Raw genomic sequence first — 22,203 nt, 5'->3', positions numbered from 1 at the left:
GAATGATCGATGTCAATTCGCCTTTGAGCAGGTTAAACAGTACCTCCAGAATCCGCTAGTATTATCGTCACCAAAGCCGGGAAAGTATTTGATTTTGTACCTGTCAATGACAAACACGACTATGAGATGCATGCTTGCTTAAGAATTTGAGGATAGGGTAAAGAAAGCCATCTACTACTTGAGCAAGAAAATGCTGGATTATGAAAATTGCTATACTCCGTTGGAGAAAACTTGCCTAGACTTGGTATGGGCCGCCAGGAAGTTGAGGCACTTTTTGTTAGCCCATTTTGTAATCCTAGTTTTGAGATTAGATCTCATCAAATATCTCTTTGAGAAACCAGTGCTTACAAGTAGGCTGGTTCGTTGGTTGCTTTTCCTCTCTGAATTGGATCTCAAATATATTACCCGTAAGTCGGTCAAGGGAAGAGCTATAATGGAGTTCCTGGTAGACCATCCAATGGAAGGGGATGAAGCGGTGGAATACTTATTCCCAGATGAAGTCATTTTGCAAGTTGAGGAGGAGATTTGGACGATATACTTTGACGGAGCGTCCAATCAGTACAGTTATGGGATAGTTGTGTTGCTGATGGCACCCGACACTTCCCATATACCTTTAGCCTTCAAACTCCGGTTCAAGGTGTCCAATAATGAAACAGAATATGAAACGTGTATTGCTGGTTTAGAAGCCGCCTTGGAACTAGGGGCAAAAAGGTTAGATGTCATCGGGGACTTAAACTTAGTTGTTTCTCAAGAAAATAGAGATTGAAAAGTCAAAGAAGAAAAGATAAAGGTTTATCACCAGACCCTGGACGTTCTGATTCCTAGGTTTGAAAAGCTGACTTTCACGCATCTACAGAGAGAGAACAACAGGTTCGCTGATGCTTTAGGAACTCTATCTTCTATGATAGACATCCCACTTGGAGTTCAGATGCGTCTGATTATCATTGAATAGAAATACATGCTCGCTTATGAAACTATCGCCGTAATAAATGAAACGCAAGACAAAAACCCTTAGTACTATGATATTTGGAAGTTCTTGGACAATAAGATTTATCCACCAATGGCAAATGCAAAGGACAAAAGGGAAATACGGCGAATAGCCATCCAATTTATTATCTGCAAAGGTAAACTGTATAAACGAGGTCATCTGGGAATGCACAAGTTGTGTGTCGAAGAAGAGGAATCAAAGTGCCTGATGGAGGCCATCCATGGACGAGAATGCACACATTAATGGAGTGATGCTAGCCCAGAAGATTCACAGGCAAGGTTACTACTGGTCCACCATGGAGGAGGATTGTATTGGTTTTGTTTGGAGATGCCACAAACGCCAAATTCATGCTAATCGCATGAATATCCCGCCATCAAAACTGTACAACATCAGTTTTCCATGGTGTAGCCCCGACATTCTTTGTGCGCCCCCCTTTCAGAGAGGGCGTGAATTGGTCTCACTACAATTCGGACTCCTGTCACGGTTCTGAATCTAATCACACAAAGTGCAATGTGAGACTGATAAACACTAAAGAGTCCAATCCGGCAAGTCATTTTAGAAAATCATATTTTTAATCAAATAATGCCAAAATTGGACTGCTTTACCAGATTACAGAGTCGTCACCTAAATATTTTATTTTTTGAAAATTTAAGAAACCCTGACTCGTGCCAAAGGCCATGTGTCTGTCATCACCAAAGTTGCCTCGGCTCGAGAACTTGGGTACGAGAGGGGAAGGTCCCGAAATGAGCACCCCCGCTCGCCCGATCAAAGGATCGGCCTTTCATAAGAATGATATGTTGTTTTAAAAACACAACCGTTCTTATTCCGGTTATTAATCTAACTTACTATGTGATGCACACAGCATACAAGTATAGATTTAATCACGAGAATTGGAACAAAACAATTCATGTTTATTTTTGAAAGTGCTACTCACAAGTAGGCTAAAGCGCGGATTTGCCACCCTCAAGTGGGCTTAAAACATGATGATTTGCCACTTTGCAAAGTGGGCTTAAAACTCACATTTATCGAATTGTCCCAATTAGAGCAACAAAGCCTTCATCCACAAGCATTCCTGTAGTTTAAGCACTTAAGCAAATAGTCTCATGGCAACCATGCTATCATGGTAACACTCACACTCATGCAAGTATGCTAAAGCGTAAAGACTTACAGTGTACTCCAAGTCAAAACAGAAAAACTAGTTAGAAATCATTGCATGATCCTAACTATACAAAATGCCTAATGCAACACATGCAAAATGCAATTAATAGGCTCAGCTATCTAAGATGGCATATGAATGCAACACTTGATAACATGCTTTGAAACACGTATTCAAGTAGGTATTGAAATACTCAATGCAGTTTGTATGATGCGTCGAGCCTTGGTGCATGCAAGACAAATGAATGATGCAAACATGCAAGCATAAGGTATACTAATCAAAACATGCCCTAATCTAACCATTGTAAGAGGTTAAATAAAAGGGAGAAAGAAATGGGGTTGGAAGACATGCACACACACACGCACACTTATTACAACATTGTGCCCTCTTGACGGAGGGTCCGAATGAATAAGCTAAGCTAATCTAAGCTAAGCTAATTAATTAATCTAATTAGACTAATTATTACAAACCAACAAAGAAATAGCTAAACTAAGCTACTTAATTATTACAACACTTTAACTAATTAACAAATTAATTAATTTACAAATTCAAATGCTAACTAACAAGTAAAGCATCAAACTACAAACTACACTGCCTCAACTCTGTGTGAAGAAGTTGAACATGCATGCCTCGGTTGCCGCCTCGAAACACCTTCTGGTTTGCTCTTGAGAGGCACTATTTGCAAGATGCCTCCAAGAACTCTCTGCTGAACCTTACTAAATCACTGCTGGGGAATGCACCAGTGGCCTACCGGCCATCTGCCGACCAAGGATGTGCACTGCCGACCAATGATGAAGCAATGCCGGCCATTAGTGGGGCACTGCCGGCCACTGGTGTTCTGCATCACCATTCTGCAACAGACCTCAAACCAGAGGAAATGAAGGGTTTCCCAAGGGTATGTGTGTACTATACCACTTCTTATCATCTCAAAACATCAAAGGAGAGGTACCATTGGATCCAAAACCACCAATCAAGCATTCAATGCATGATGGCCAAGGATCTAACTTGCATGAATCCAATAAATGTAAGACAAACAGACTCTAGGACCATTACCTTATCATGAACAATCAAAGGCAATGGAGACAAAGCAGATTAGCTCATTTCATCACTTCAAGTATGAAATGAACCAATTTTCCTTGTGTTCAATATAACGTCCGATTGAACACAATGCAATGCAAACACAACATGCTTATCTTGGCATGTTTTACTTGATTCAATTCTTGTTTACACATTTTACATTACCAAGCCATTCATTAACCGGTTTGTCCAATGTGAAAGTCCTCTAATGAGAGGAAGACCAATCAAAAGATGACTTAAGACATGGGAGAGACCATGCCTTTGACTAGGAGGAATCCTCAAAAGAGGGTTAAAGCCATTTAAGCATAAGCCTCAATCCCATAGCTTAAGCACAACCTTAAGACCAATCATCCCTCAAAACAAATCAAAAATGAAGAAATGGGGGAGGTTGCAGAATTTTAGTGCTGAAATGGCATGAAACACAAGGCACTAACATGTAAACAACTCATGCACAACATGTTAAGAGACTTAAGCATTAAGACTAGTGAAGAACTTTACACTAGAACCATGCAATATCAAACACAAATGGCGAAACCAGCCCTAAACAGACCTCAAACATGCCAAAACAGTGGCTAAAATGTGCTAAGATGATAGCAAGAAAAGCAAGAAAAACATGCCCAAGTATTGGCTCATAAACAAGGCATAAGGCATAAGGCACAACTCTCAAACACAATGAAAGAGTGATATGTGTGAGAGTGTGATAGAGAAATATGCTCTGAAATCACATGCTAAATGATGCTATATCATGCAAACATCACAAGCAAAGCATTCTAAGGGCCTCAAAACACAAAGCTAGTCAAGGCCTTTGCACTACAACCATGCATAACAAGTCTCATATGACTAAAACCACTCAAAACAGAGTTTAATCATGTTAAAGCAAGGCCAAGAACATGCTAGAATGGAGCCGACACATGCTAGAATAATAGGTTAAAACATTAAGCATGTTAAGCTAGTAAACATGATTACACTACAAGTGTAAGAAGCAAGAAAGAGGTGCCTCAACCAGCCCAAAACAGAGCTATAACATGTCAAGAAAATCACAAAAACATGCCAAGATCAAGTCAAGAGATGGTAGAAAAACATGCTCAACAACTAGGCCATCTACACATGCAACCAAGATACAAGCAGGGGAGGTAACCCTTTCCTATTTTGGACCTCAAAACCAAGTTTCTACCACTGAAAACCTTTGAGTTTCAGTGGTAGAAAGGCCAAACAAAGGGTGTTTCAAAAGCTTAGAAAGATGGCTCAAAAGGCTTTATAAGCCACAGAGCCAAGGAAGGGATCCACTCCCTAACCACACAAGGCTTAAACCAACATTTTAAGACCTTAAAAACAGAACTTTTTAGAGGCTAAGACCAGCTTCAAAGTAGCACACAAAGGTGGTAAAGCAATGAAGTAAAACAAAGCTTAAAAGAGGAAAATTCTTGTCCTTGAAGCACAACACTAAAACAACAAGCAAACAGCTAAACTTCTAAGCCAAAACCACTCCAAGGAGCTCAAACAAGGCCTCCAAGAACTTCAACTCTAAGGTAGAAGTGTTTAGCTAAGGATGTTAGTGCAAATATGTAGAGAAAATGCACTTTCAAGCCTAAAATATAGAGAGAGGATTCTAGAGAGAGAGAGGGAGAGATAGAGCTCAGCTCAAATTTTGTAACCCCTTGCATGCATATAGATGAACTCTATATATAAGAGATACAAGGAGCCTTCAAACAAATCTAGCCCTCTACATGCATGCAGATGAGCTAATCTATGCAAACAACTGTCAAAATATTTGCAAAAATATCTATTGAAACATTGGTGGCCGGCAATGGCCTCATTGATGACCGGCAGGGCCTATTGATGGCCGGCAGTGCAAAACCCATTGCCAGCAGCCTTTAATGATGGCCTACAGGCCATCAGGGACATCACCATGCAAAGACCAAAACATGGTCCAAATATGAGACAGAATGGAAATAGGGTCTAGAAGGATCAAACCTGGAGCATTTCGTTGCGAAAGTCAAGTACTCGACGAGCAATCAAACTTGTTGCTAGATGTACCCTGCAAAAACATCTAAGTCTTGAGGACGGTAAAAAATGGGGTGTCTACAGTTGCCCCTCTTTGACAGAACTCGAAAGTCATGATATGACGAGAGTGAATGTCAAAGTCCAAAGACGACTCATTTTTGACAAGGCGAAGACTCGGACAAACAATCAAGATAACAATATAGATGCGCTCGCAGGCTGGGCAAAATGCAAATGATATGCATGATGCAAGAGCATTACTTATGATTATGCAAAGAAAACTGTAATGTAGCATTTATGCAAAATAAATACTACATTTTAAGCGAACCGACAAGTTACAACAGTCTCACACACTTCAATAGAAAGGATGTAAGAAAATTATGCAATCTTCACTGCACCTCACGCAGGAAAGGCCAAAAGCGACTGTCGGGCATACCCGAAGTCTCAAACGAAACACCTCTTGACGTATCACACACAAGAGGGAAAAGAAAACACCTCTCAGCGTATCACATACGAGAGAGGGAAAGAAAACACCTCTCAGCGTATCATACGCGAGAGAGGGAAAGACAACACCTCTCAGCGTATCACACGCGAGAAAGGGAAAGGCAACCTCTCAGCGTATCACACACGAGAGAGGGAAAGGCAGCACCTCTCAGCATATCATAGGCGAGAGAGGGAAAGGAAACACCTCTCAGCGTATCACACGCGAGAGAGAGAAAGGCAACACCTCTCAGCGTATCACACGCGAGAGAGAGAAAGGCAACACTTCTCAGCGTATTACATGCGAGAGAGGGAAAGGCAACACCTCTTAGGGTATCACACACGAGAGGGGGAAAAGGAACACCTCTCAGCGTATCACATGCGAGAGAGGGAAAGGCAACACCTCTTAGCGTATCACATGCGAGAGAGGGAAAGAAAAGACCTCTCAGCGTAGCACACGTGAGAAAGGGAAAAGCAACACCTTTTAATGTATCACACGCGAGAGAGGGAAAGGCAGCACCTCTCAGCGTATCACACACGAGAGAGGGAAAGGCAACACCTCTCAGCGTATCACATGCGAGAGAGGGAAAAGGAAGCGCCGAAGGGTGGCATAAACATTGGAGCACGTCCCAATGCTTTTAATAGGGTGTCAATGTAAACACCCGGTGTACCTGGGTGTTTCTAACCAACGGAATGTCGGTGTAGACAGCGGGCGCACCTGGATGTCTCTAACCAACGAGATGAGGGAAAGGAATGGTTTTACCCGGGATTCCTCTAAATGAACCGTATATACAATATCGTGCATGCAAAGAAAGAAACTTGATAGATACAATGCAATACAATACATGTCTCACGCGAGACGAATGATCATAACACAATGTTGGAGGCATGTTTCATGCATAACATGCACGAAATGAAACCGAAGCATATTCTATGCAAGATGATCAACGATGCATATTCAATGCAACATGCATGCTCTATGCAAGCATGTTAAGGCATGTTCTATGCAACAATTCAAAATGCATGTTCCATGCATCGTGCAAAAGCAATGCACACTCTATGCAACAACTAAAGCACGTGTGACAAAGACAACTCAAAGGCAACTCCCGATTTACCTGTCGGAGAGTTGTAATATGTTAGGTGATGACCACCGCAGACTGAGAACACAATTCTGGGCTTCCGCAGAGGCTTTTTGAATCAAACTTTGAGCACAACTTGCATTTCTTGGGATCCAAGGACACATATCTGAGGTAGAAACCTGCCGGCCATCATAGGAAGCTGCCGGCCCCCTGTTGGCCATCAGTGACTACTGCCAGCGATCACTACCACACTGCCGACCATCGATGTGCCACTGCCGGCCATCGATGGCAGATTGGGGCAGATTGGTCTTTTCAGCCATGGCTCTTTAAATACAAGCAAAATCACTTCATTTTACATACCCTTGTACGAAATTCCCCTCCCTTGTTCTCTAGGTGCTTCTCTTCCTTTGATCCATGCATTCTACGCGTTTTCCAACACCTTAAAACCATTTTCTTCGTGAAAACCCTCTAGTTCTCTTCAATTTGAACTGATCAGAATTTGGTTTCGACGCTTCTTTCGTCATCTCCACCGTTCAAGGCTCATTCCCCTCGAGTTTCTCCTAAGGTTAGTACACTTTCCCAGGTTTTGATTTTCTTTGACTTTTCCTCTCTTCTAGGGTTTGACTTGTTCAAAGTTTCACCATTTTCTTCATTTTTCCTCATTTTTCCTTCGCTTGCACCTATTTCAGATGGCTGATGATGTCCTTCATGATAAGGCCTTCCTCGCGTTTCCTCCGGTAGAGTTTGCAGCAGACTTTGAGGTCGAGCCGGAGGTAAAGCCTAAGCCATTACCACCGAGCATACGCCCTTTTGATCCGGCAAGGTATCAACCCAAGACTCACATTATACCCACTGTGGGAGGCATCAAAGCCTTCACTGATTTTGTCGAGGATGTGCCAGACGACCTCCTACTGAGAGAGCCTGCGTCTCACTTGTCGGCCATTGCCGTGGAGGTACGAAATCCGCTTTTCTGTAGTACTATCTTTATCTGCTTGCATTTCTTGCACTGTTTTAATTTGATTGCATCACATGCCTTGATTTGATTGTATTTCATACATCACTCCTTTGCATTCACTGTACTTTCATCTATACCTTCAACTGTACTTTCAACTATACTTGATTTGATTGCATCTCATGCATTACTACAAGACAGATCCTGCTCCTTCAGAGGCTATGGCACGGCAACAACCCAAGATTGGTACGATGAGCTGCCAGCTAGGGTCCGCGACATCATCGACGAGACCGGCTTCGGTCTATTTTGCTCCAGCTTGACACGGGTTGTAGCGAGCCGCCCTCTCTTAGGGGCTCTTGTGGAGAGGTAGTGGGATACCACAAACTCCTTCCATTTCTCCACAACAGGGGAGATGATGATGACTCCCTAGGACTTCTCCATGGTCACGAGCTTAGGCGTGGGAGGTGATCTGATCCCTCTCGACCCTGACATGGGAGAGTGGGAGGCTATATGGACCGCACTACTCGGGGCACACCCACCGATACTTCGGGCAGGCATGGTCAGATATAGTTGGTTCGAGAAGTAGTTTAGGGGAGAGAAGCCCAAGACAGTTGAGGAGACAGAGCAGTATGCTAGGGGCTTCCTCATGTTCCTCTTCGGTACCACCTTGTTTTCGAACAGGTGGAATACCATAGGTTTATACTTTCTGAACGCATTGGTAGTACTCCAGAGAGTTCAGTTCTATGACTGGGGCGGAGCCGGCCTCACTACTTTATATGGATACATAATCTCAACCTCTCGGATGAGCGGGACCTTGATCGGTGGCTACTGGCGAGCCTGGAAGGTACACAGCTTAGTTCCCCCTTTTTCACTTTACATTTTCTGCTTAGCATTTCTTGCATTACATTCTCTGTATCTGCATGCTTTCTGCTTTGCATTCGTACTTTCCGCTTTGCATTTTCTGTGTCTGCTCATACACTGTACTGATCAAATTTTCCTTGCAGTTATGGGTATACGCATACTTCCCAGCTCTTGCTCCAGAGCCTGTAGAGGAGACACCGGTGACAGTCCCGTTCTCTTGGGTATACGATGGCCAGCTCCGTCGTAGGACTCGGGAGAACATCATGTTCTTCCGACAGTATTTCGACACGGCCACAGCGCACGAGGTAACCCAAAACAAAACCATCTTACTTTTCAATCAACTTAATACCCATACATTAGTCAATTGACATCGACTAATCATCTGTTCATTCTTTCATTTCAGATCACATGGTAGCCGTGGGATGTGATACCCTCGGGGCTCAGATTCCCTTATTAGACAGCTAGGGTCATTGCTCGCTACCATATTCTCCTCGAGGGCCGATCTGCCATGCTTGGTTCTTGAGTGAGCATTTTGCGCGCCAGACCTTAGGACTACCTGCCCCGTTTGTACCGACGGCACCTCTAGTATTGATGAGAGAGACACACAGACTTTCTACTGAGGAGGTGATCCAGTTTATGGTAGGGCTAGAGACGAAGTACTTCCGTGGAGAGGGCGACTACGTGACCTTCATCCAAACTCATCTGATGCCGCCTTTGATCGGCGTTCACGGAGGTGAGGGAACGAGAGCTCCAACTGTGAGAGAGAGAGGTAGAGGAGCCAGAATGACCCGGTCTCGTAGGAGGAGAGATTCTGGGGATAGGTAGAAGCCGGGATGGCCAGAACTGCCTACTACATTGACTTATCAGAGACGTTCTGGGGAGACTTGCCAGATTCCCATTGAGCCTGCACTAGCTGGTCATGCACTTGTTAGAGTTCAAGGCCCAACCCCAGTATGCACCAAACTTTACATTTTGCATATTTACTTTATTTCAATTATGCTTTATTGAATATTGATCCTTTCAATGCACTTGCAGGCACCCATAGAGTACATAGGGCAGGCCCTTGAGCTAGTGGCTTCATTGACAGAGATGGTATAGACGAGCCTGGATCTGCTCAGCCTCTACAGGATCCCGGTAATTTCTTTGAATTTGCACTTCAGATCACACAGTTTCTCTACTAACACATTAACACTTCAACTGTTCCATACTACACTGATCTGACGCATTGTACCAAAACACTGCATCGTTACATTGTTCCCACACACTGCCCATGGCATACTGTAGACACCCCATTTTTTACCGCCCTTAAGACTTGGACGCTACTGATGGTTTACTTGGTGATGAAAGATGTGCAGTGTGTGGGAGCTGAATAATTAGCAGAATCAGAAGCGTACGCTTTAGAAGATAGGCATTACTCGGCCCTAACCTGCACGATTATGAGGCCAAATACGATTAATAGGCCGAGTAACTATTGAACTATGGGGCCGAATAAATAAACAGATAGTGAGTGAAAAGTGGACCAGGTCCCGAGGCCCTGGAAAGGAGTATAAATAAAGGAACAACGGTCAAAGAAAGGTATGTGAAAACTACTATGCTTAACTTAAAATATAAGTAATCTAGAGAATAGAGACTGACTTGCCCGTCGGAGTGCTAATTCCGGCACCCCCGACCGGAGCGTTTATTCATGTTCAGGTGACTAGCAGAGGATCACGAGCGTTCCCCAGGATCTGAAGAGTATTTCCAAACCACTTCTCCACAATTGGCGCCGTCTGTAGGAATACTCAAATACATCCATGGCGGCCGTAACAGAAGACCCTCCGATAGTCACCGATGAAACCACGCAGAGAGACGACCTCACTCCAATAACTATGCTTGGACCAGAGACTATCGCCGTAAGATGCGCTTTGAACTTTGCCTCACCCTCGACTTCGGAGCATGAGACAATGCAGGCGATCATGGAACAGGCAAAGCAAAATGAACAGAGGTTAGAGAACATGATCACTGAGAACGAACGTCTCCGTCAAGATCTGGCCTTGGAGGTGGCAAAGTCCAAACAAGTTGTACGCCTAGATCCCGAGCGACCTCCAAGGGCAAGTGGTCGACGACCCCGAGCCCGACAAGACTACACTGAAAGTGACTCCGACTCATTATCCCCGGAGCCTAAGAAGAAGGGGCGACCTGAAACTACCAGTTCTTCTGAAGAAAGTCCCCGTATAAGGCATCAGCGAAGAAGAAACAGTTCAGATGAAGAAGATCAGCACGATCCCTTTATACGACGGATTGCAAAGGCAGTGTTTCCCAAGAAATTCAAAGCACCGTCATTTACCTTGTACGACGGTAAATCAGACCCCACCGATCACATCCGCCATTATAAGCAAGCCATGACGCTGCATGCAGACGATGAGGCTCTCATGTGCAGAATATTTCCAAGTAGTTTGGGACCACTAGCTGTCAAGTGGTATTATAAACTGGAGCCGGCCTCGATTAAAAGCTTCTACCAACTCCAAAAATCCTTCAGGGCGAGATTTATCACTAATGAGGTCCAACCAAAGCAAGTCGATTCCCTCTGGACAATGTAGATTCAGCCGGGAAAAACCCTTCGCGCGTATTCGGCGCGGTACTGGGAATGTTTTAATCTGGTAGACGATGCTTGCAATGACTCCATGGCTATCACCGCCTTGAAGATGGGGCTGCATCCCGATAGTGCCCTTCGCAACTCTTTGACCAGACAGCCCCCTAAAACAGTTTGGCCGTTGATGAAGAAAGTTGAAGACTACTGTAAGGTGGAAGATGATGCCTTGCGGGTTAAAGCCAGAAATTTGTCCAACAAGGTGGCTCCTACCGAAATTGCTCAGCCGTTAAACTTTGTAGCGCCTCAGAGCCCTGAGCCACGGCATTGGGCAAAACGAGATAAGAGACAGGATTTTCGCCGATCAAGCGACCACTGCTCCCACCGAGAAAATGAACAACTACACGTTGACAGCAGGCACACGAGGTGCGTCGACAAGAAATATATGGAGTTGACAGAGCCGATCAGTGTGGTTATGTCCAAAACCCAACACCTCTTGTTCTTCAAGTGGCCGTAAAAAATGGTGGGACCTCCCGACACGAGAAGACGAGATAGACGGTGTGAGTATCACAAGGACCACAGCCATGATACTGAGAGTTGTTATGCACTGAAGGATCACCTGGAAGAATTGGTACAAGATGGCCGCCTACAACAGTACGTCCAAAAAAGCAACTCAACCAAAGCAATAGCCTTAAGACAGGATTCACACCCACTCGGCGTGATCCACATGATATACAGCCTGCCAATGTCATCAACGGTGCATACGATTCAGTCGAATCCCGACTCTCAAAATCAACTCACTCCGGCTAAACGGCCCCACGAAGCCGTAGGCATTCTTTTTTATGACTCAGATTTGGCCGGAATGACACTGCCCCACATTGACCCCTTGGTAATTGAGTTACGCGTAAACTGATTCACAGTTGAGCGCGTACTCATTGATTCGGGGAGCACATCAGAGGTCATTTACTACAAGACATTCACCAGACTCAACTTCTCTGAATTAGATCTCTCTTCGGCTTCTTATCCACTATTCGGCTTCAACGCCAATCCAGAGTACCCGTTGGGAAAAATCACACTACCTGTGTGAGCGGGCTCCCGGACAGTGGATGTAGAATTCTTGGTCGTCAAGCTGCCATCGCCGTACAATCTCATTATAGGGCAAACTTGGTTGCACACCATGTAGGCTGTGTCGAGTACGTATCATCAGCTTCTACGCTTCCCGACGAAACGCGACATTGAGCAAATCTGCAGCTCTCAGAAATCAGCACAAGCATGTTATCTCCTCGCTAGAAAGACGATAAAGGAGTTGCAAGTAAATTCCATTGAGGTGCCAGATCAGGAGAGCCTCGACGATGTTGGGCGGCTTCCAAGTGAAAAGGCCACGGAAGGCCTAGACTGAGTTGAAATTAACGGAAGTCCAAAGAAGTTCTTCATGGTCGGCTCCTCCTTGAGTCAAGCCGACAGACAGGAGCTAATCTCTTTCTTGCTCAGCAACCTTGACGTCTTTGCGTGGACTCCATACGAGATGCCGGGTATAGATCTATCCGTTTCACAGCACCGTTTGAATGTTGACCCTAAACGCAAGCCGATTATTTAGAAAAGTCGGCGGTCAGCCACAGAGCACACTGTCACCGTTGTTGAGGAGGTTGGCAGGCTGCTTGACGCCGGGGCAATCAGGGAAGTGACCTACCCTACATGGCTCTCTAATACGATGGTTGTGAAGAAGAAAAATGGGACTTGGCGAGTTTGCGTCGATTTCACGGACCTAAACAAAGGCTGCCCCAAAGATTGTTTCTCCTATCCAGAATTGACCAACTCGTAGATGCGACAGCACGCCATCAGCGCATGAGCTTCCTCGATCCTTACAGAGGCTACCATCAGATCGCCATGCATCCTGAGGACCAAGAAAAAAATGCAATCCTCACCCCAAGAGGAACCTACTGCTATAAGGTTATGCCTTTTGGGCTAAAGAACGCAGGGGCAACCTACCAAAGACTGGTCACGGCTATGTTCAAGGAGCAACTCGGCCACACTGTGGAAATGTACATTGATGACATGGTGGTCAAGTCCAGAGAAGGGCAAACCCATCTAGCGAATCTAGAAGAAATGTTCAGCATCTTACGCAACTACAAAATGAAGCTGAATGCTTTCAAATGTGCGTTTGGGGTCGGCTCCGGCAAGTTCTTGGGTTACATTGTCAACCACCGGGGAATCGAGGCCAACCCGCGGCAAATCACAACAATCTTGGAACTCAACTCCCCTCGTTCAGTAAAAGAGGTTCAAAAGTTGATGAGGATGACCGCGGCACTCAATAGGTTCATCAATCGGTCTACAGATCGCTGCCGACAATTCTTCCATACACTACGGCAGGGCAAGGCTTTTGAATGGTCTGCCGAATGCGAATCCGCTTTCAATGGCCTCAAGACTTACCTCCGCTCAGTACCACTCTTGACAACACCTGCTGCTGGTGACCCGTTCATTTTGTATTTGGCAGTTTCCGACAGGGCCGTCAGCGCCGTACTGATAAAGGAAGATCTAGGGGAGTAGCGGCTAGTGTATTACGTGAGCAAGGCAATGGTTGATGCCAAAGCACGCTACTTTCCACTGGAAAAACTCATCATAGCTCTAGTCATGGCGGCAAGAAAACTAATGCATTACTTCTAAGGACATAACATTGGAGTGCTAACAGATTATCCCCTCCGATCAGTACTACGAAGTGTAGAAGCATCAGAACGTGTTTCAAAGTGGGCTCTTGAACTCGGCTAGCACGATATTCAGTTTCTGCCTAGAACCTCAATCAAGGGCCAGGTGCTAGCCGACTTTGTTGCCGAATTCACTGGGGGTCTTGCCGATTTCAAGCCCGATGACATTCGACCGGAGCCGAACTGGAGAATTTTTGTTGGGGACATCTGGCAGTTTTACTGTGATAGATCATCCAATCAGCGGGGTAGCGGAGCCGGAGTTATGATCATGGCTCCCAACGGCGCAATAATTGAGCAGGCTGTCAAGCTCGGCTTCGAAGTGTCAAATAACGAAGCCGAATATGAAGCCCTTCTAGCCGGTTTGTGGAATGCACATCTTCTGGGTGCTCGACGCTTGCTTGTATTTTGCGATTCAAAACTGGTGATCAATCTGCTAAAGGGGGAGTACACGGCAAGAAACGACCGTATGGTGGCTTGTATGAAAACGGCCAACTCTTTGCTGGCAAAATTTGATTATCATGAATTGAACCAGATAACTCGTGATCAGAACACACATGCAGATGCCCTTGCCTGCCTAGCCTTCGCCATTAACTCAGAGATTAAACGGACCATCGAAGTAGGTTTCATCCCGGAGCCGAGCATTGGCCCTTCGGAGGAAGTCCAGGTCAATGTTATAGAATCTGGACCGAGTTGGATGGATCCCATTGCTGCATTCCTGTCCTCCGAATAGCTCCCAGAGGACAAGAAAGAAGCGCACAAGCTGCGAAACAAAGCCCTGTGATACTACTTGGATCCGCAAGGAAGGCTTTATAAAAAATCCCTCTCTGGTCCATATTTGAAATGTGTGCACCTTGACAAAGTCGAAGAGCTTCTTATTGAAATACATGAAGGCAGTTGTGGTGCCCATTCCGGTGGGCGCTCTTTGGCCCATAGAGCTATAACACAGGGGTATTACTGGCCGACAATGAGAGCTGATGCCGAATGCTATGTGAAGAAATGTGAACAATGCCAGAAGTTCTCCCCGTTAACCCACCTGCTTGCTGAAAAGTTAAGCTCTATTACCAATCCCTGGCCGTTTGCCCAGTGGGGGCTTGATATCGTAGGACCATTGCTAAGGGCCCCAAGGAACAAGCGATACTTGATCGTCGCCACAGATTACTTCATGAAATGGGTTGAAGCGGAGGCATTAACGTACATTGAGATGGCGATGTCAAGCGCTTTGTATGGAGAAATATCATAACACGATTCGGTATTCTGAGAGCTCTCATCTCAGACAACGACACCTAGTTCGATTGTGGCATTTACTGAGAGCTGTGTAGTAAGTATGGTATCCGGCCCTACTTTTTCACGCCGGCTTACCCCCAAAGCAATGGTCAAGCTGAAGCCTCTAACAAATCCATCTTGGACGGCATCAACAAGAGGCTGGAGAAAGCTAAAGGCAAATGGGTCGAAGAATTACCGAGTGTGTTGTGGGCTCATCGAACTACGCCGAGGTGATCCACTGGGGAAACGCCGTTTGCCCTATGCTTTGGAACACAGGCAATCATACCCCTGGAAATCGGCCTCCCAACCATGAAATCGAAAGTTTTTGATTTAGGCCGAAACGACATGATGATTGCCTTCGATTTAGTTCTGATTGAAGAACGAAGAGACCGTGCCCTTGCATCCGTGGTGCGGTATCAGCAGCAGCTTGCAAAGTTGTATAATCAACGGGTTCAGCTGCGCCGCTACTCACCAGGGGAGTTGGTCCTGAAGAAAGTACTTCCCGCTGCCAGAAAACCAGCCGATGGAAAGTTGGGTCCTAACTGGGACGGTCCATATCAGGTCGACTCGATCGCGGGAGTAGGGGCATATCAGCTAAAAGACATGTCTAGACGAAGTCTTCCACGACCTTGGAATTCAACGCACTTACGAAAATTCTATCATTAAACCCGACTTGTGGGGAATGATACTAGTTTTGAATGGTTCAACGTGTATACACTCCACTTTTGTAATGAAAAGATCCTTGTTCATTCATTGTGCAATCCAGTTCAAAAGATTTCTGATACGCCTCTGGATTCGGAGCGCCCTTCGTGGATATCATGATTGGCCGATTAAAGCCTCCGGCTTCGGAGCGCCCTTCGTGGATATCATGATTAGCCGATTAAGTCTCCAGATTCGAAGTCCCATCGCCGCATGACGTCTTTGGGCAGAAAAAGCCTCCGGATTCGGAGCGCCCTTCGTGGATATCACGATTGGCCGATTAAAGACTCCGGATTCGGAGCACCTTTCATGGATATCAGGATTGGCCAGATAAGTCTCTGGATTCAGAGCCCCATCAGCGCATGACGTCTTTAGGACATTTTTGGGCCGAAAAAGCCTCCGGATTCGGAGCCAGGGCCGCGCGTAAAGTGTACATGCCAAATAATATTAAATATTTAATATATATTGTTAAATCGAGCCGGCAAGAACCGTTTACACATTAAAGCACATGAACATTCGAAATGAAATGCTTACTTAACTCGGGCCGGTCAAAGTTTATTATATCATCGCCCCGACTTGTGGAATAGTTTATTACTAAAATATGCATCTATTCAAAATGGAATATGCATCTAGTCAAAGTTTATTACTGAAATATGCATCTATTCAAAATGGAATAGTTCAGGCTGCACAAAAATAGTCTAAAAACGTGCGAACATTCAAGTGTACTGACATAAATAAAAGATACACTACAAATTGAAAATTAAGCATTTTATTAAAATCAGGCAATAAATACATAATTTCTACATAAGCGTTACAAGGCCTTTTTCTCTTCGGCGGCTCCCTCATCATCACTCTTCTCAATTTCAAAAGCGGAGAAGGGGAAATCACTCTGTTGGTACAACGGAAGCGCCGAATTCACACCTACTGCCTGGAGAGCCTTCGCTTCCTGAAATGCCTTGATCCAACCATGCCTAAACCCACGATTTTCACATCAGCAAACTTCTTCGGTGAGCTTCTCCTTGGTCGTCTGAATTCCAACCTTTCGGCCGTCATGGAAGCCTTTTTCATAGGCCGAGGCCCTTGCAGTCTCAATCGCGAACATGCTAACCGTGTTCCGATCAGCAATAGCATCACTAATCAGCCTTTGGGTCACCTTCTCTTCCATAACTGGATTGGGATGGCTGGCTGATTGAGACTCGCTGGACTTGATTTTCCTTAGCTCACGCTCGGCCTTCTCCGTGCGAGCTTCTAACTTTCGAATGCGTTCATCCCTCTGCTATATATCACGCCAGGCGGCGCGGAGACGCATGCCGATTTCAGGCGGTGTACAACCCCCTCACCACCCCATGAACGCCTTCACGAAACACTTCGAAGTCCTACCGACCCACCATTAACTGCTAGACCTCGGGTGGAAAAATCTGTTGAGCGAACTCGACTGCCACATTTGGATCTCGAACAATCGAATCTGCCTCTGTCATGGGTCTATTCCCCACGAAGACTGCAAAACTCAATGGGCGTGGATTCGCGTCGTATTCTCTTCCAGAATGGGGTTGAGGAGATTTGCCCTATGGCTGCTTCTCCCTCCTGGGCAACCTACTTCGACGACGAGGAGATTGGTGTCTCTCCCGATTCCTCGAAGTCCTACTTCCTGTGCACGGAGGTTCACCACTTAGACTCATACCTCCTCCCAGCTCAGCTAGCGTCCTTGCTTCCCCTCTGTTGTTGAAAAAAAGTCTATTCGACATTCGCAGTTATTTAATCTTCCTCAAAGAGCTGGACTAAGTTGCTGACTGAGCGCATAAATAGGACCTTAGTTCATGAAATTCACGCCCATTTATTCCTTACGAGGGCAGCACCTCCGAGGCAATCTCATTAATATTGAAACGTCAACAGCCCGATGTCGACTGAGTCATATGCTCCAAGCGCCCCATCAACCACTGTTATTCGGTGTTATACGTTCATGAACCAGCTAGGGCAAGGGTAGATTTATCAATCTAGTCGGCTTGAATGCCCCAGCCGCTCCACGAATCGATTCATCAGTACAATATTCATAAGTTCATGTTATTCTGCGTTTAATGTTCATGAACCAGCTGGGGCAAGGGCATATTCATCAATCTAATCAGCTTGAGTGCCCCAGCCGTTCCACGCATCGATTCATCAATACAATATTCATAAGTTCATGTTATTCGGCGTTTAATGTTCATGAACTAGCTGGGGCAAGGGCATGCGACGGGGCCCTGAGTCGATTTACTTGTTCGGATAAATTAAGGTTAAATTAATTGCCAAGTTACACTATTATCCAATCGGCAGCTATGCAGTGGGATATTTAATCTACTCATCTTATGATCCTACTTCCTATCGACTCGATAGTTAGTAAGCACAACAGACAGTAATCATTTTATCCAAGGTAGTGAAAAGCAAAACTCTTCATTAAAATAAAAAACTGCATACAACTCATAGTGAAATGAAAAGGAAATTTTGATTAATAAATTGAGCGCAGATAGTAACTAATTTATACATGAAAATTACCTTCTACTAACAGAAATCTACCAAACAAAAACATACATTGAAATTGAAAATACTTAATAAAACTAGAATGTCTCCCAAATCAATCCTCGGGATCAGACTCAAGTGGCTCAACGTCCACTTGCTCGTATGGAATTGGCATGGCCAATGTAACTCCAGCGGCAGCAAGGGCTTTGAGCCACCCATGTTTGAATCCCCAATTCTCGAATTTGGGGACTTCTTCTACGTAGTTCTCAAGGGCGGCACTCTTTCCAGCCTCGAACGCCACAGAAGTCTTAGAGTCGACTTTTTCCTTGGCCTTCCTCAACTCTTCCAACTCGGCCTCCACCTTGGCAAGCGCCTCCTTGGCTAACTTGAGCGATTACTTGCTCGCGTTCGCTCTTTTCTCGGCGTCGGATCTGAGCCGATCAGCAGTCTGAGCCCTCTCCTTCTCAGCTTCAGCTCGAGCACTTTCCATCGCGGCTCTCATCGCCTCGAACTCGACCATGCTCCTCTCACTTTCAGCTTCCGACTTTAGGCGGCCAATTCTTTCAACGACATCGTGCTGGCGGCGGCCTAGTTCGGCTATCCTTCCAACCGTCTGCAAAACAAAGAGTTAGGATCATCACATACCAAGAAATATCGTAGCCACCAAACCAAAAAAGATCAAGTCACATACCAGAAAGGCTGAATGGGCAGCTAACGCTATAGCTACCAAATCTGGCTCTGCTCAAAAAGTGGCCTTGTCAGCTGGCAATAAGACTGAGGTAGCCAAGCTTAATGCTACAGCTGGATCCTTCAAGGCAGATGCGTCAGAGGAGGTCGGCGTGTTTTTGATCTTTGGTTGAACAACGAAAGGAACAACCACATCCGACTCCTCTAGACGAGGCCGTTTGTCAGCAGGGCTCTCCTCTGAGCCGGCCTCTCTCTCGGCGGTTCGTTTTTCGCCCGCTCTTCTTGAGTCGGCCGTTCTTCTAGAATCTGCTGTCGGCCTCGTTATCCGACTCGGCCACAACAACTTGAGCCGTCTCTTTTACAATAACGGGTTGCGAAGATTCAATCGGGGCAGGTCCAGAACGGATAGCCTCGGCTTTCGTTGCGTGGCCATGTGTTCGGCATTTCTCTTTCGTGCCATCTGTGTTAGATTTTCCCTAGCCATACCTTCAGAAAAATCGCCGGATAGATCTCCTAAATCTGTAAAAATATCTCCGAAGGAAAACTCCGCCCAACCCGAAGTAGACGGTGGGTCAGGCTGGTTAAGGCCGGCTGCCTCAAATGCTGAGTTTAGAGCCTCTTCGACCTCTTCAGCCTCCGCAGTGAACTCTCTCATTGGTTCGATAACTACCTCGACCACCGTCTCTACGCCTTGCTCCGAATCAGAAGCTTCGAAACCAATTTGCCTAAGGTTCTTGAAGCTGGAGAAGATAAGAGCCGTAAGGTGGTGTTCACCGGATAGGATCGAAATGTCGTCCGTGGCCGAGAACGTAGTATAAGTGGGCTCGTACCGCAGGAGTATATGGGCAGCTCTCCCCTGCTTCTGTACGTTTGGACGGCCAAAATACTTGAGTGCAGTCTTAATCTTCACAAGGACTGCGTAGTCAGCCGAGGTCAGAACCTTCTTCAACTTATTGCCTGTAAAAACAACGGATTAGACTTGAAGAAAAAGCTGAATAAAAGAAAGATCAATAAACTAAACGAGTTACACGGCAACCTGGTTTGCCCCTCTTTCTGGGAATAGGGTCTAGGCGATCTTCACCTTCACCGAATTCCCAGTTGCCTCGAACATTGACCATTACATCGTTAACTCGTTTGCTAGAACTGGCAAGCATGGTTACCAAGTGATGGTCGGTGTCCTTGGCCCTGAGAAAGTAGCGCCCGAGCTGACCGGAGGATTTGGCTAAAGTGTAGCAGTGCCGAATCACCAGAATGCCAAGGTTGATCCTAAGGCACCGGTTCAATTCCACGATTCCCATTATGATTCGAAAGAAATTCACATTGGGTTGGGAAGGAATCAGACCCCAATGGCGGAGGACGGCCCTAAGAAATGGGTGTAGAGGAAAGCGAACCCCGCCCTCTACAATGGATAGGAGAGGAAAGACGATGGTATTTTGGTCCTCCCTCTCCATATCAAGGTTATTGTCTGTTACATGAGATATATGGACAACATCAGGGATAGAAAAATGTCGCCGGAACCCAAAAATACGACCCTCAGAAAGGAGGTCTTTCAAATGTTTAGCCATTGTAGTAAAGACTCAAAGGTATTCTAGATAAAAAATGAACACGGAAAATAGGATTACAAATAGAAGAGAAGAAAACTTACAAGAGGCAAAGGAGACAAGGAGAGACGGGAAGAAGTTGCAGAAGATGCGAAATAGAGAAGGGATTCTGGCTAGCGATCTAGGAGGCTCAAATATTCAAAAAGTATGCATTTGAAGAGACTGAAGTTTCAAATCATAATAAATGCAAAAGATGCACGAATGACGCGGGAACGTATAATGATGACCAAAAGGCGTGTGTGTTCTGACATTCACATTGGGATAGGTGAAGCCGCCTAATTTATGTCTCTCTTGACTTTTCAAATTCAAAACCAAACACACCAATTAACTGCCGTCAATGGCGATTTTAGGGGTAATTGTGGGAGTTGAATAATTAGCAGAATCAGAAGCGTACGCTTTAGAAGATAGACATTACTCGGCCCTAACCTGCACGATTATGAGGCTGAATATAATTAATAGGCCGAGTAACTATTGAACTATGGGGCCGAATAAATAAGCAGATAGTGAGCGAAAAGTGGACCAAGCACCGAGGCCCTGGAAACGAGTATAAATAAAGGAACAACAGTCAAAGAAAGGTATATGAAAACTACTACGCTTAACTTAAAATACAAGTAATCCAGAGAATTGAGACTGACTTACCCGTTGGAGTGCTAATTCTGGCACCCTCGACCGGAGCTTTTATTCCTTTTCAGGTGACTAGCAGAGGATCACGAGCGTTCCCCAAGATCTGAAGAGTATTTCCAAACCACTTCTCCACACAGTGCAAGGGTTCAATTTTTTCGGCAAGGAAAGAGTCAAATCCTAACTTCATCCCCCTTTTTGGACCAAAATGATCTTGATAAAAATATTTTGAGACCTTAAAACCCTCTCTTTCAAAATATTTTTGAAAAAGTTCCTACGATATTCTGACGCTCGTATTTTGTTAAATGTCGCGCTTTTCGATAAACTGAGCAAGGACAAAGTGGAAATGAATGGAAAAGAGGTGAAATCTTTGAAAAATCTTTCAAAACACCTTGTTTAGGGGTTTGGAGTTGAAGAAAATGGGAGAGGAGAGAAGAAAACAAGTTAGAGAAACAGTTTGGCATGAATCCGGGTAGGATCAAAATGGAGCAGTCTTCACTCAAATAGGCATAACTTTTTGCACAGTTGGAATGTTGATGTGAGACTGCCACCAGTGGAAAGAAGACTTCAAGGGCTTGAATTTAGGCTCAATAATGACCAACAAATGAGTCCAGATAAAGGAGTTATTTCCGGTTGAAATCGGGCCCAAAAAATAGATTTTTCTATCCAACCAAAGGTGGAAGATGCTGGCCCTAAATGGGATTGTTTCGCCATGTGCCAGCCATGAATGACCTAGGTCGGCCCCCTTCCATCCAATGGTGTCCCATGCCGACCAACAATGGTCAAGTGCCGGCCATCAATGGTCATGTGCCGGCCATTGATGGCAGAAAGCAGTTTTTGGCAGATATTTTGCTCCAACTGGTTACAACTGTCTCTCTTGAGATATTTTCACCCAAAAGCTTGTATTTTGCTATATATTGAAGCCTTATATCTCATATTCAAGGGTTAGAACAATTTGGCAAAGGTTTTGGAGC

Source organism: Camellia sinensis, chromosome 12 (genome assembly GCF_055761805.1).
Source record: "Camellia sinensis isolate YWXY chromosome 12, ASM5576180v1, whole genome shotgun sequence".
NCBI lineage: Eukaryota > Viridiplantae > Streptophyta > Magnoliopsida > Ericales > Theaceae > Camellia > Camellia sinensis.
This window is presented reverse-complemented; position numbering follows the sequence as displayed.